The sequence below is a fragment of the Canis lupus genome, chromosome 29 (assembly GCF_048164855.1).
Source record: "Canis lupus baileyi chromosome 29, mCanLup2.hap1, whole genome shotgun sequence".
Lineage (NCBI taxonomy): Eukaryota > Metazoa > Chordata > Mammalia > Carnivora > Canidae > Canis > Canis lupus.
The window spans coordinates 3,373,171-3,385,420 of NC_132866.1; the positions used below are offsets into that span (position 1 = coordinate 3,373,171).

General features: G+C 45.6%; 1 long non-coding RNA gene across 1 annotated transcript; it reads right to left on the reverse strand.

Moving 5' to 3' along the window:
* Positions 1-4,988: 4,988 nt before the first annotated feature.
* Positions 4,989-11,824, reverse strand: LOC140620515 (uncharacterized). The gene is made up of 5 exons (XR_012020270.1): positions 11,706-11,824; positions 11,307-11,588; positions 10,974-11,212; positions 8,040-9,168; positions 4,989-6,041 (listed from the first exon to the last, which is right to left on the reverse strand). It is a non-coding gene; the product is annotated as an uncharacterized lncRNA (long non-coding RNA).
* Between the last annotated feature and the right edge of the window lie 426 nt (positions 11,825-12,250).

The window sequence follows — 12,250 nt, forward strand, 5'->3', positions numbered from 1 at the left end:
GTGGCATTTGTGCATCATCTGTGTGACTATGTTTCTCCAAATCAATGGTGGGTCCCTCAAAAGCAGCATTCACGCTGTGGCAGGCTCTGAAGCTATAGTATGGCTGGGAGGGGCTCATAGTCTAGTGAGAAATAAAGAAAAGCTAAACGGGGATTGTGGGAGAGCGCGGTTGGTCTAGAGCACAGATGCACGGGTGCAAGAGGGCATGGAGAATGGGAGGCCACAATCACTCCTTTGTTTGGCAGCTAACTGGTTGTCACTGGCTGGGCACACAAGAGGTTTAGCCAAGCCATGTGGCTCCATCTAACGAGTGGCTGGCCCCGGTGGTCAAGGCTTCCAGTACATTCAGTACAAATGGCGCCCGGCCTCCTGCCCAGTCTGCCATATTGAAGCTGAATGTGCCCCAGCCTGTCCTGCTGTGAGGATGCGCTCAAGGCAATGGCAGTGTTTCATGGTCCTCATTCGGCTGGACAGATTCCTCCTTCCCTCACAGAGACACGGGCATGAGGACAGTGCAGAAAAGCCAAGACAAACTCAATCTTGGTCGCCAGATAAGTAGAAAATGAAAAGTTCAAGAAATATGGGCTGGTGCGGTCTTAGGAGCCATGGAACCATGATGAGACTATTGCTACTTTAGGACTGGTTCAAAGGGTGCCTTCCTACGATAATCAGACCTGCACACGTGTTGGTTCCTACTGGGTGTACCCGGGGAAGGAAGGTGTTTCCTGCCACGTGGCAGACGGATGCCACATCCAGAGATCGCCCTTCTCCATGAGGATGCGCCGATGCGGCTCCCCCTCTGTACATATTGTCCAAGAGGCATTTGGGCACCTGGTAAAGGTAATGGCCTCTGCAAACCCAGGGATGTCCATGACCAAAGAATCAGGGTTGGGGCGTGCAGCAGGACCCTGTGGCACTGTCAGCCTGTGTCAGGCCCCTTCCCGGGACAATATACTGTCCTCTACAACCGACCTGATGTGTCCGCAGTCGCTGCTTATTATACCTGAGAGGAGTTTCCCTGCTCCAGACCTATGTCCCTCTGGTAGATTAGAAAATTCATAGAAACTGGTCATTATAGGAACATGTTTTAAAAATTAATCGACGGTGGCGGTTCACTGAGAACTTTGTGTCCAGGTGTCAGGCACGAACCTGTCTAAATTGAAATACCTCGGCTAGACGTTGCTCCAAATGGCTCAGTACCTGCGAGCTGAGGTCAGACGGACCCACAACTGTATTTCCACAGAGTTTTGATTTTTTTTTCTTGTGTATGTTTAGGAACACAGTCTCCTTAAATTGTGGTGGCAGGTAGCCAGAGGAAAGAGAGGTGTTAATGAGACTCTGTCTAAATGGAAGCGGTGCACGACTGACAGGTTTTCCTACTGCAGTTGGCACTGGATCGAAAAGGCAGGTGGTGGCACGAAGCTGACCGATCATCTTAGATAGGGATGAAAGAGCAGTGACAGGGCGTGGATTCGAGGGCTGCTGGGATCCACACGAGCGGGGAGGCGGGGAGCGGCTTCAGGGCTGGGGTGGTGGGGGGAGATCCCAGCTCTTTGACACCCGAGGCTCTCAGTGAGGAGCACACCCAGCGATGGGATTCCAGGAGGGGCACAGCGTAGGAGTAGCTTAGAGGTAGCACGTGTGTGAGAGTGTGTGTGTGTGTGTGTACAGGGGGGAGTGGAAAGAGGAGCTCAGGCTCCTCCCAAGAGCTTCTGTGTCTTTAAGGAAGGATGCCTGCAGGATGCAGTGATGACTGTCACTCTCTTTACAGATGTCACTTTATTCCTTTGAATCTAGGCAGTGAGATGGCCTTTGGATATTTAGGGGCTGGCTCCCCATTGTTAGCTTATTCAGATTCTTTCCTGGAACTCTCTTCTTTTTTTTTTTTTTTCCTGTTTATTTCTCTGTTTCAATTGCACATTTTTTTTTTCAGACAACCAGCAAGAAAAGCCCAAAGATATCTCAATCTTGTCACTTTCGGCTGGGGGTGGGGGGGTTCTGTGGATAAGCTGGATGCGGAAGGAGTTTGAGTCATTTGGTCGATGGAGACTTTGGGGACCCTCCTTCCTATTCTGTTCTTCCAGCCACTGTGAACAGATTTCGTTTTCCCCGGGGACACCAGAGTTCAGCTCCGGCTGGTCCTACTGACCACCAAAAAGTGGGGGAGACAGGGTGAAGTGACATACATTTACACCTCATGGCTGCAAAAATAAAATATTACTTCGTAGTACCTTGGGGTATAGGCGGTCAGAGTGGAGAGACGGTGAGATTTCTGTATTTTCAATGGAAATGCAAGAACTTTGTCCCAGGGACATACACGAGGATGAAGAGGGGCCCTAGGAGCACAAGAATGCAGGAGCTCATGGATAACGGAACCTCCTTAGCGCAGATGATGTGAAAATTGAAATTTCTATATTACCAATAGGTTTTTAACATTCAGGAGATGAGAGCAAAAGGGGAAAAAAAATCTATTACTGTTACCAGGTGACATAAAGTCACCTTTCAGATTTCCCTGCAGCACAAAATAGAAAACAATAGGACGCGGCCAGCATGGGGCAGAAATGCCTGGTGCCACATGCCTCCTGCCGTGTTTACCTGGGAAGCATGGGATTTCCGTGCGATTTGCCTCGTGGTTTTTGTCCTAGCCCATAGATCAAGTTGAGCTTACGGAAGATTGATCAATTTCAGTTAATGTTAAAAATTAGTTCAAGATCATTTTGGAGAAAAATTGTCCTTTTCTGCTACTTCCTAGTAATGACCTGAAAAATGAGCAGCAATCTTTCTCTCTCGCTTATGCTACTTGGCTTTGCAAGAAATTCCCCTAATGGGTTAGATTTAGCATTGTCACCCTTGAAATTAAATGCTGGTGTTTAAAACTTCGTTTTTATAAGAAGAATTTGACATTAATAATTTTTATACCTTTGATTAAATAACTAAAAATACATTATTATTGGGTTAATAATTACCCTAGATATGTTCAGATTTTTGACCATTTCCCTGCATTATTATGGCACAGAAGCAAAATTTCACTCATATATTTGACTTAAATGGCAGTCTTCAGGGATTTGAATCAGAAATTATAAGTTCTAGTGCAATTTACATGTTAAGTTCTGTAACCCCGTGATAGTTCAACCATTTGTTAAAAAAAACAGTAGGTGGCCTATGGTCTGATTTTCAATGAATAATTTTCTTTTACATCCAGCACAAGGTCCAGCTGAATGTTTCATTACATTAAAATTTCACCAAGCGACATAAACCTTGTAATTAAAAAAGCGTTAACGTTTTCTAGAGTGCTGAGATAATTTTTGAAAACATTGATATATTCCTTCAAGAGGTGGCTGGGCTAGACCTACAGACATTTTGTCACATCGCATCCTTAGACATGTCTCCACTTAAATTATTTAAGCCGTGGTGTTTTTATTTCTTCTCCTTTCCTGAAGAGGAACCTTGAGGAATTCGATGGAAATGAGGAATTACGTGATTACTGAGCACCTGACTTCTAGAACAAAATCCAAAATCATTTAAATACGGTTTCATGTTTCTGTATTGCGACCAACTTCCTTTGGCTGTTTTTTTTTTTTATTATTTCAAAATAGCTCGTGATTTATTCTTGTTGCCTTGTTCATCTCACGTTTATTTAATTAGCAGTGCTCCTCTGGCATGTCTTAATAAAGAGTGGAAAACAGCGTTATCATAGCAGTTACCTGTCTCCTGCAAGAAGCCCCAGAATTACCCATGCCATCTGAGATCCCAAAATACCCATCTTGCCCACGGGCACCCGTAGGGTCTGCAATGTACTGACATTATTCTTAGACACAGTGCCTGGGACTTCTAGGAATGGTGTCCCAGCAACGACCAATCGGTATCCACCTATGATCCAGCGCCACCGTATACATTTGGGTAGGGACTACTACTTCTGGGAAACATTGAAAAAAAATGCATTACCTTCTGTGTTCAAAGCAGAGGGGAATGAAAGAGACAGCCAGCCGAGAATGCCAGCTAGCCATTCACAAGTGCAGAGAGCTCCTGGGAACGTTTGAAAGTATTGTGCAGGCTCAGAGACACTGCCTGTCAGAGGGAATGGCCCTTCTTTGTGGGCCTGAAAAACATCCCGAGTCCCCATCTTTGGGAAACAAGAGTGTATTTCTTGGTGAGGAGAAATCTAGACCTTTTGTGTTCTTGTAGCATTCTTCGGATGTTGTTGGCTTTCTTGCTTTGCATTTGCATGTGTGTGTGCGTGTGTGTACATGCGCAGAGTGAGAAGGAGTTTTCTTTTTTTTGCTTAACACAATCTGAATTGTTAGTACATGTGGCCTGGGGCTTTTAAAAAGAAAAAAAATGGATGTATACATTTAAATCTATAGATGAAAACTCATAGAGACCTGCGACACTCGTTCTGCAGGGTTGTGATGCCCCGACGAGACTCCATTTCTCTAGCATATGACTGAACCCTCAGTGTAAATCTGTTCCCGTCAGCTTCTCTGTGTCTCTTTACTATGTACTGTCCCCTGATTACCACTAAAATGCCACCAAACTGGGCTGTGAGTTCAACGAGAACAAATTTGTAAGAACAAATTAGAAAGTCATGATTTCCATCCCCATAGAAACAGAATAAGCCACATTGTTTATTAATCACCAGGTAGATGGATGGAGGATGGATGAGAGCTACGCTGGGTGGGGTCTGTGACTTTCTCTTTTACCAGAAAGTAAAAGAGCAAAAGCAGTATCATGTACCAAGTGACAAGGGGGGAAAAAAAAGAAAGAAAAAGTAAAAAAAAAAAAAACGGGTCAAATCTGGTGCATTCCTTCTTGGCTGCAGAGAAGCTCCTTTTAGACTTCCCTTTTATTTCTTTGAGATGTTTGGTGATGAATCAAACATGATTCTTTTTTGAAAAAGAATCTTTTCTGAAAAACTTTCTTTTTCTTATTGGGCTTTACCGATCAGGGGGAAAAAACATTAACTATCAATATACAGCAGATGGTTCATATGATTTTTTAAAATTTTATTTTGAAATGGAAAGTCTCAAGAACATGGGCCTTGTGGTAATGCCTCAAAGATAAAAGTTTTCTTTTGTGTGTTTTTAAACGTTAAGGATGAATGAAGGGAGACCTCTTTGTATGGTTTGAATCTAAAGTATCAGAGTAAAGTGTCAAAGCTCACAAGAGGTGAAGAGAAGTGCCCCAAAGTCTCGGAACACAGACACGACCTGAGCCAGGCCATGAGGACGCTTATTGACATTTGGACACAAAAGTCCCAGGAAGATGCCTTGTATTGATTTCCTTCCACTGAGTTAAGACCCCACACGAATTGTGATTTCATAGGAACTCTCTTAAGTAGACAGTGGCACCGAAATACCATGTTCTGTAAAGATCCTGTTGCTCGAAACTAGTAATCTTTCACAATGGAGTTGGGTAAATGGTCTCAGGAACTTCATGTAAACTTGTCACTTTCAGGTTTGAGCCTTTCCTATTATGTCTATTATTTTATCAATTTTTAAAATTTGTTTATTTATTTTTTTTACAACTGGCAGTCTTCCTGTTTGAGAACTGTTTTTTTTTTTCCCTGTCTTTTTTTTTTTTTTTTTTTTATGTCTTTTGGGTGGATTCAGTCTCCTTGAGGGAAATACTACAGACTTCAGTCCCAGGAAGGGAAATGAGGAGAGTGTGCTGTTACCTGAATACATGCCAATGGGTCCTGAGTAACCAGCACCCTTGGTTTTCAAGAGTGTGTCATATACACCATCGATCTGGGGGCTTTTCCAGTGGTAATTGGTTCTGTCCCTTAAGGAGTCTTTATATGTGTGGTGGGGAGAAGCTTGGACCATTTGACAAAATGCAGATATGGTAAAAATTTCCCAAACATTATCAAGAGACTGTCTGCTGCACAAAAACACTGATATAAGGTCAGTCCCCACAAGATTTTTAGCCCATTTTCTGTTGGAGCCTTTCAGGCAGTTTGTAGGTCCAGGCAACTGTGGGCTCTTCTTATGCAGAGTTGTCATCCTGACAAACAACAGCTCCTGCCCAGAGAGAGGAAAGACCTGTGAAAGAGGACAAAATATTAATTTTAACACTACAGAATTCGCTGGCTGGGGAATATTTTTGTGAAATCGTTCTTGACTAGTTACTTTGTGATTTTTAAAAGCTTGTCGGTCAATAAGAAGCAATGAAAGACAAAAATACTCTAGAATCTTATGTTTATATTTAAAGTAGACTCAATTTAGGACTTTTTTTGGGGGGGAGGGTCAGGGCAGGGGCAGAGGGTGAATCCTTAAGCAGGCTCCCCCATGGGTGCAGAGCCTGAGGTGGGACTCAACCCCATAACTCTGAGATCATGACCTGAGCTGAAATCAAGAGTCGGACTGAGCCACCCAGGAGCCCCTCAACTTAGGACTTTTTTTAGGGTGTTTCTGGTGAGAATTTTCCTTTACCGCTGAAAAATTTACTCTCTTCCATATTTTCTATTTTTCTGCCACTGACACTTTTCCTCCCCACCATATAAAATTGAACAGAGCTAAGCACTGACACACGAATGACACCTCACAGAGACTTCTCAGCAGTCTGTTAAATTTGGGAAAAACCTCAAAAAAATGCTTACATCTTGTCTGATCTCTTTTCCTAATCCAGAATATTCAGAGTATCCAGCTCTAAGAGTAAAAAATAACCCACGACCAGCACACACACCCGAGAGACTTCTCCCATGAGTTGCCATGCAAAGTATTCAAAGCCCATATAGCTTCCAGGGAAAGGACAAAAACACAATCCAAAGTAAAAAAAAAAAAAAAAAAAAGGCAAATTAATTTAAAACTCTACTGGCACCTATACTAGACTATCTATTCTCTCTGTTTCATCTACATTTACACAGAATGTGAGCAGAACCCTGGGGGCTCAGCCAAGTTCTGTTAAGTGGTGGCTGAGAGGGAGAAACAACCCCGAGAAACCCTAAACCCCTGAATAAATTGTGAGGGAGACCCTCTGCAGGCCCAGCCCAGGCGGCGAGCCCCCGCGCCCAGAGATCTCTGTGCTCAGGTTGGCTGAACCGTCTCTGACAGAAACGCTTCCTTAGTTATTTGTACATCTTTCCCGGGAAAGGAAGGAAAAAACCCTCTGGAGCAAGAGAGGCTTATCTCGCTGTGTTTTGAAACAGTTTTGGTCATGTAGTCTTCTCGAAGACCATGTCCCCCTCCCAACCCCTATGCAATTTTCCCCGAGGCTAACAATTTTATATCCAAGGTAAATCTAGCTAAAATTAAGAAACAGAACATACAGCTGCCCTTACTCCTGGCCCACAGATGTTACCAAAATCTGATTAAAAAGCCCTTAATCTCCTGCTGCACCTTTTCATTAGTGGGATAATCTTTTTTTTTTTTTTTTTTTTTCCCAAATATCTTGCAGAAGGGGGAAAAGGAGCCAGAGAAGAAGAGGTTTTGATCATCAGGATCGCTGCAAATGTGCACGGATCCTAGTGGGGAAAATGAGGAGTGAGGTAATCCATGTGCTGAAATATTTTTGCTTCTTTTTCTAGAAAATGTGCAATTTGGTCAGGCAGAAAAAATTGAACAGAGCCTTCCAAGCAATAAATCACTGGATTGCTGGTGACATTCATACAATGCGGATATAGTGTTAACTGTACGAGTCAGACAGCCTCTCCTGCACCCAGCCTGTCCCTAGGAGGTGACCTTGTGACGGTGCGGTAATCAATCATTCTGGCGTAGGACACACTGTTTTTGTTTAATATTACACTATTGGAATATATAGTAAACAAAGTGTAAAGGAAATTTGGAGAGCAAGCACTATATAAGGAAGGCTGTAATATGTGCGCTGCCTGCGGAGAATCACCTACTCCCTGCAGCCTGTGAACAGCTAGTTTACCAACTTCACGGCCTCAGACACCGAGCACATCTGCATCTGCAAGCTGCCGGCGCTGGTGCGGGGCCCCGAGCACCCACCCGTACTTAAAACGTGAAGGGAAATGAGACTGGAAGCTGGAGAGGCCGGAGACACCGGGCCCCCGACGGGGATGGGTTTCCAAGGCTCACCTCCTCGTCTCCCCGTCGCTGTGTTTCCTCCCACACTTCCTCTCAGGATTTTTCTGAGCAAGTCCTGGGGAAGAATGGAATTCGATTTCAGAAACACAGACTCAGGCGTGCATCTCGGTGAGCCCACATCTCCTAGAATATTCTGGAAGGGACGCGAACCCGGAACTGTGTCCCGTGGTTGGCGCTCAGTCCAGACCGGCTCCTCCAAGCCTCTCGCCCTGTGTTAGGAGGATCTATTGTCTTTAAAGTGAGTTACATGCACATAAAGCAGGAACACAGAAGTGGGAACACGGGGCCTTATTAACCGGCTGGCTTGTTATTTTCAGCGTGGGCCACTTTGGGGCCAGGCTAGTCCGCAGTGTGCACTGCGCCTGATGAGACCCAACTTTATGGAGGAGATTTTCAAAGAGCGATAGGTCTAAATAAATTAAGCATGGAAAGCTAAAGGGCCCTCCGTTTTTCCCGAGCCATCCAGCATTTCCTCAAGGCGCCAGCCCTTTCGGACAGGATGCTGCAAAGCGTATTTTGATTCTATTTGTTCCGAGCACACCGAGCACACCTTCCTTAAAAAGTCGTGGAATTGGATTTGTTTGGGATGTAACATCATCAGTGGGGATTCGGAGCCTAAGTTAGGGGGAGAATTGGACTCTAAACACACATAAGTGGAGACTTTTCACAGCCCACTGAAGTGGCACGTTTTAGTTCACATCACATCCAAACATTTTCTCCCGAACACACTAGAGTTTTCCCTGTTTTTCATGGAAAATCAGCAAGTCAGAAACAGTCAGTTGATTTTTACAATGTGAGTTCTGGGGCCTCTAAATGAGCGTGATAATCATACAATCCAAAGGAAAACAATGGTGGGGTATTTAAAATCAATGTCGTGAAATGTATTCAGAAAGATCGACAGGCACACATTTCCCACGTGGGCGCGGAGCTCATTTCAGTGACTGGGAATGAGGTTTCAGGTGACACATCCAAATTTCTCTTGGAGCGCTCCCTGAGTAGCGCTGCTCTCAGCAAGGGACACGGGGGTCAGCGAGGCCCTTCTCGCCCCAGACTCGGGATGGTAGGAGATTCTCAGCGAGACGCTGGGTCTGATGGAAACCTCCAGATGGTTGGACAATGCCTAGAAAAGTCGAGAAAGGGAGAGAAGTCAGAGACCACACGTGTCCGTGTGAAAGACCTCGTCCATTGCACAAGATTGAGTTGGTGAGGTCAACGTAGGTCCGTATAGCCTGACCTAATGGCAGGTCAGTTAGGACTGTGTGTGTGTGTGTGTGTGTGTGTAGAAAGCCTTGATCTAAGCAGAAGGAAACCCCACGTCTATTATTTATATTAAGCCTCCTTAGGGCAGCACACAACACAGTTGCCATCGGGAGGGAAGGATGAAGAGACATGGCAACAGCTAAAACCGTGTCTTATTTGGGACCAGCATCACCTCTGGGAAGCCAGCCCAGAGACTGGGGAACAGAAGGGCCATGTGGGAGAGGCAGTGACACAGGGTCACACTCACACCCCGCACACGACTCATCCCCTGCGGCCGACTCTACCTTGAGTTGAGTTGCTATAGCTCGGCCCCTGGCGCCTTGCTGCAGGCTGCACCCAGCAGTACCCCCAGGGACGGGAGGAGGTGGAGCCTGCTCAGTGGGGCCCAGGTAGGTCCAGGAGGCAGGTGGGACACAGACCACCCCTCCGTTTTCCTCTTTTGAGATAATCCAGGAGCCCCGGTAACAAGGCCGTGTCTGGCTTTGTTCATTCGACACATTAAACACAAATTGGTGGCCAGTAAACATATGCTCTTCCAAACTGTCTTTGAAGAAAGAAATGGTAGCACGAAATGTTATAAACTTTTAAGCAGTAAAACCTCTTGAAAAGCCCTATTACTTGGAATCAGCAGTATTTATCTCTTTTTCTTGTGGAAATGCATGTTGTTGTGTGCTCTGTATTCGCAGCAGGGAGATTTTTATCGCCTCTCTGACTAATCCAGCTCCATTATGAGTTATGTGGTTATTTTAAATATGTTCTCCTTCCTGCCCTCAGCACTTTTTTTTTTTCTCTTGCTGTTGCTAAGCCTTCCTGGGGCAGAAGTTGTTCTAGGTATCAGGCCTCGCTATACTCTATGATTCTATTCTTTAGGAGATGCTACGGTTCCCCTCAGCAGGGGTGAATTGAGAGCAAGTGGTCTTAATATGCAGCAAGAAATTTACAGGCAACCGAATCCAATTTGCATAGCTTTAGCTGTGCTAAAATTCTAGTCTCCAAAGGATAAATGCAAAAAAAAAAAAAATGTGGTCTATCTTTGTGTGTTTAATTATCTGACTTTTAACTAGCTAAGTTACAATTGCTACAATGAGCATTGGAAAATATTTTGGGCAAAAGCTGTAAGCATTTTTTTCAAATTGCTGATAAGAAAACTATTTGAGCAAATAAAAATGGAAAAAAAAATAAGACCATACACACTCATTTCCTGGGATGGTTAAAATGAGAGGTGACATAAATTATTAGCATCTTGTGATTCCGTTTAATTCAGCAACTTTCCCAGAAGTCACATACTTAATGTGAATATAAGTTTATGCAGTTTTTAGAAGCAAAAACTTAAGGTATGAGACAACATCCTCTTCTCTCAGGAAAGATGATCACGTTTGTTCTATAGTTAAACCTGTACAATATCCATTTGAAGGGCTGATCTATATTTAAAAAGGAAAATCAAAATACAAGCTTCATTATGTAGCCTGGAAATTCTGTGCAAACAATAAACATGGAGTGTCTATAAAAAATGTATTGTTTTTGACCCTCAGGGGTGAAACGAGTGTTATTCTTCAAATTCACTTTTTCCTTTGAAAGTGTGGGGGGACTGAGCTCATGTACGATATGATTTCAGAAGCAATTTATTGATTTAAAATAATAGTAACGCGTCCTTTAGAATCTTACCTCTGAAGACCTCGGGCAATGAAATATTCCAAGCAAAATATCAAGAAGAGAAATTTTACTCAGCGCAATTTGCATGTGAATTTGTGTCCAGGTTCATGCTTGGGGGTGTGCATCCTAAAGCATCTCTCACAATCGTTCGTTCCAGGAAAACAATTCAGACCTGGGTCGGCGATGTTCCCAAGAATGCCACGCGGATGAAGGACTTCCCAGAATGGGGACACACCGTTAGGCTCGGGGACCTGGCACGGCACAGGGGGGCAAATGTTGTGAGGCTTTCCTCCTTTGTCCCCTCCAGCCCAGCTGCCCAGCCGCCTTCGAAAGACGCAGACCCACCTGCCGGTGTTGGCTCTGTTTTACCCAAGGTGTGACCGGCCTTACCAGGGCCCCGCGTGTTCTCCATTGCTTCTCCTAATGTCAAAGGCATTCCTTTGGCGTGAAATAAATCAACGGGGACAGCAGAGGAGGCTGCGGGCCGGGCGCCTTGGGATGGGCTCGCAGGGCCGTGGGGGCGCCGGGTGCCCCTTTGCACAATCGCATCACGCACCTACACGGCAAAGCTCCACGTCTGTGGGGAATGTTCATTTTCGCTCCAGTCCCGGCACCGGCTCCCACCTCCTGGAACAGTAATGGGTGTCAGGTAGTCTGGACCAGACAGGATTGAGCCATCAGCCCCCCTGCTGCGTGTTAATTTATTGCCTCAGACATTTTCATATCGGATTCATTCTCACCCACCGCACTGCGGCTGCACGAAGCGCCCGGTCCCTGCCAGGCCGGGCGGCCCGGGGTGCGGGCACCTGGCACCCGCAAATGGCTTTCTTCCCAGCTCGGCCAGGTAGGGGCCCGGCCCGAGGACGCGCGCAGGCACTAGGCGTGGGGGTGACACGCGCGAGCGGGCTCCCCGTAAACAGGGAAGGAAACTGCAAGGCTGCCAGGGCTCCCGGTGTTAGCCGACTCCAGGAAATGGTGTTACTTCCTCGAGAAAACCCAGGGGCCCAGCTGCTCGGAATTTACATCAAAAATACCCTCTCCCTCGTTTTGTTTAGCGGATGCTGGAGAACCTGCTGGAAAGGTGTTGGTTTCTGTTTGTAAATGGATGCACCTGCACCGGGGCTCCCCTCTCTCCAGCCCGGCCCCAGGCGCCGCTGCAGCGGGAGTCTGGCCCAAGGGCTGGGGACTGCGAGCTGGGTTTTGTCCCCTTCCCCTCCAAAATTCTCGGGGCTCGTTCCACCCCCCCTCCAAAAAAAAATGACTTAATTCAGACGCTCAAAGAGGACAGG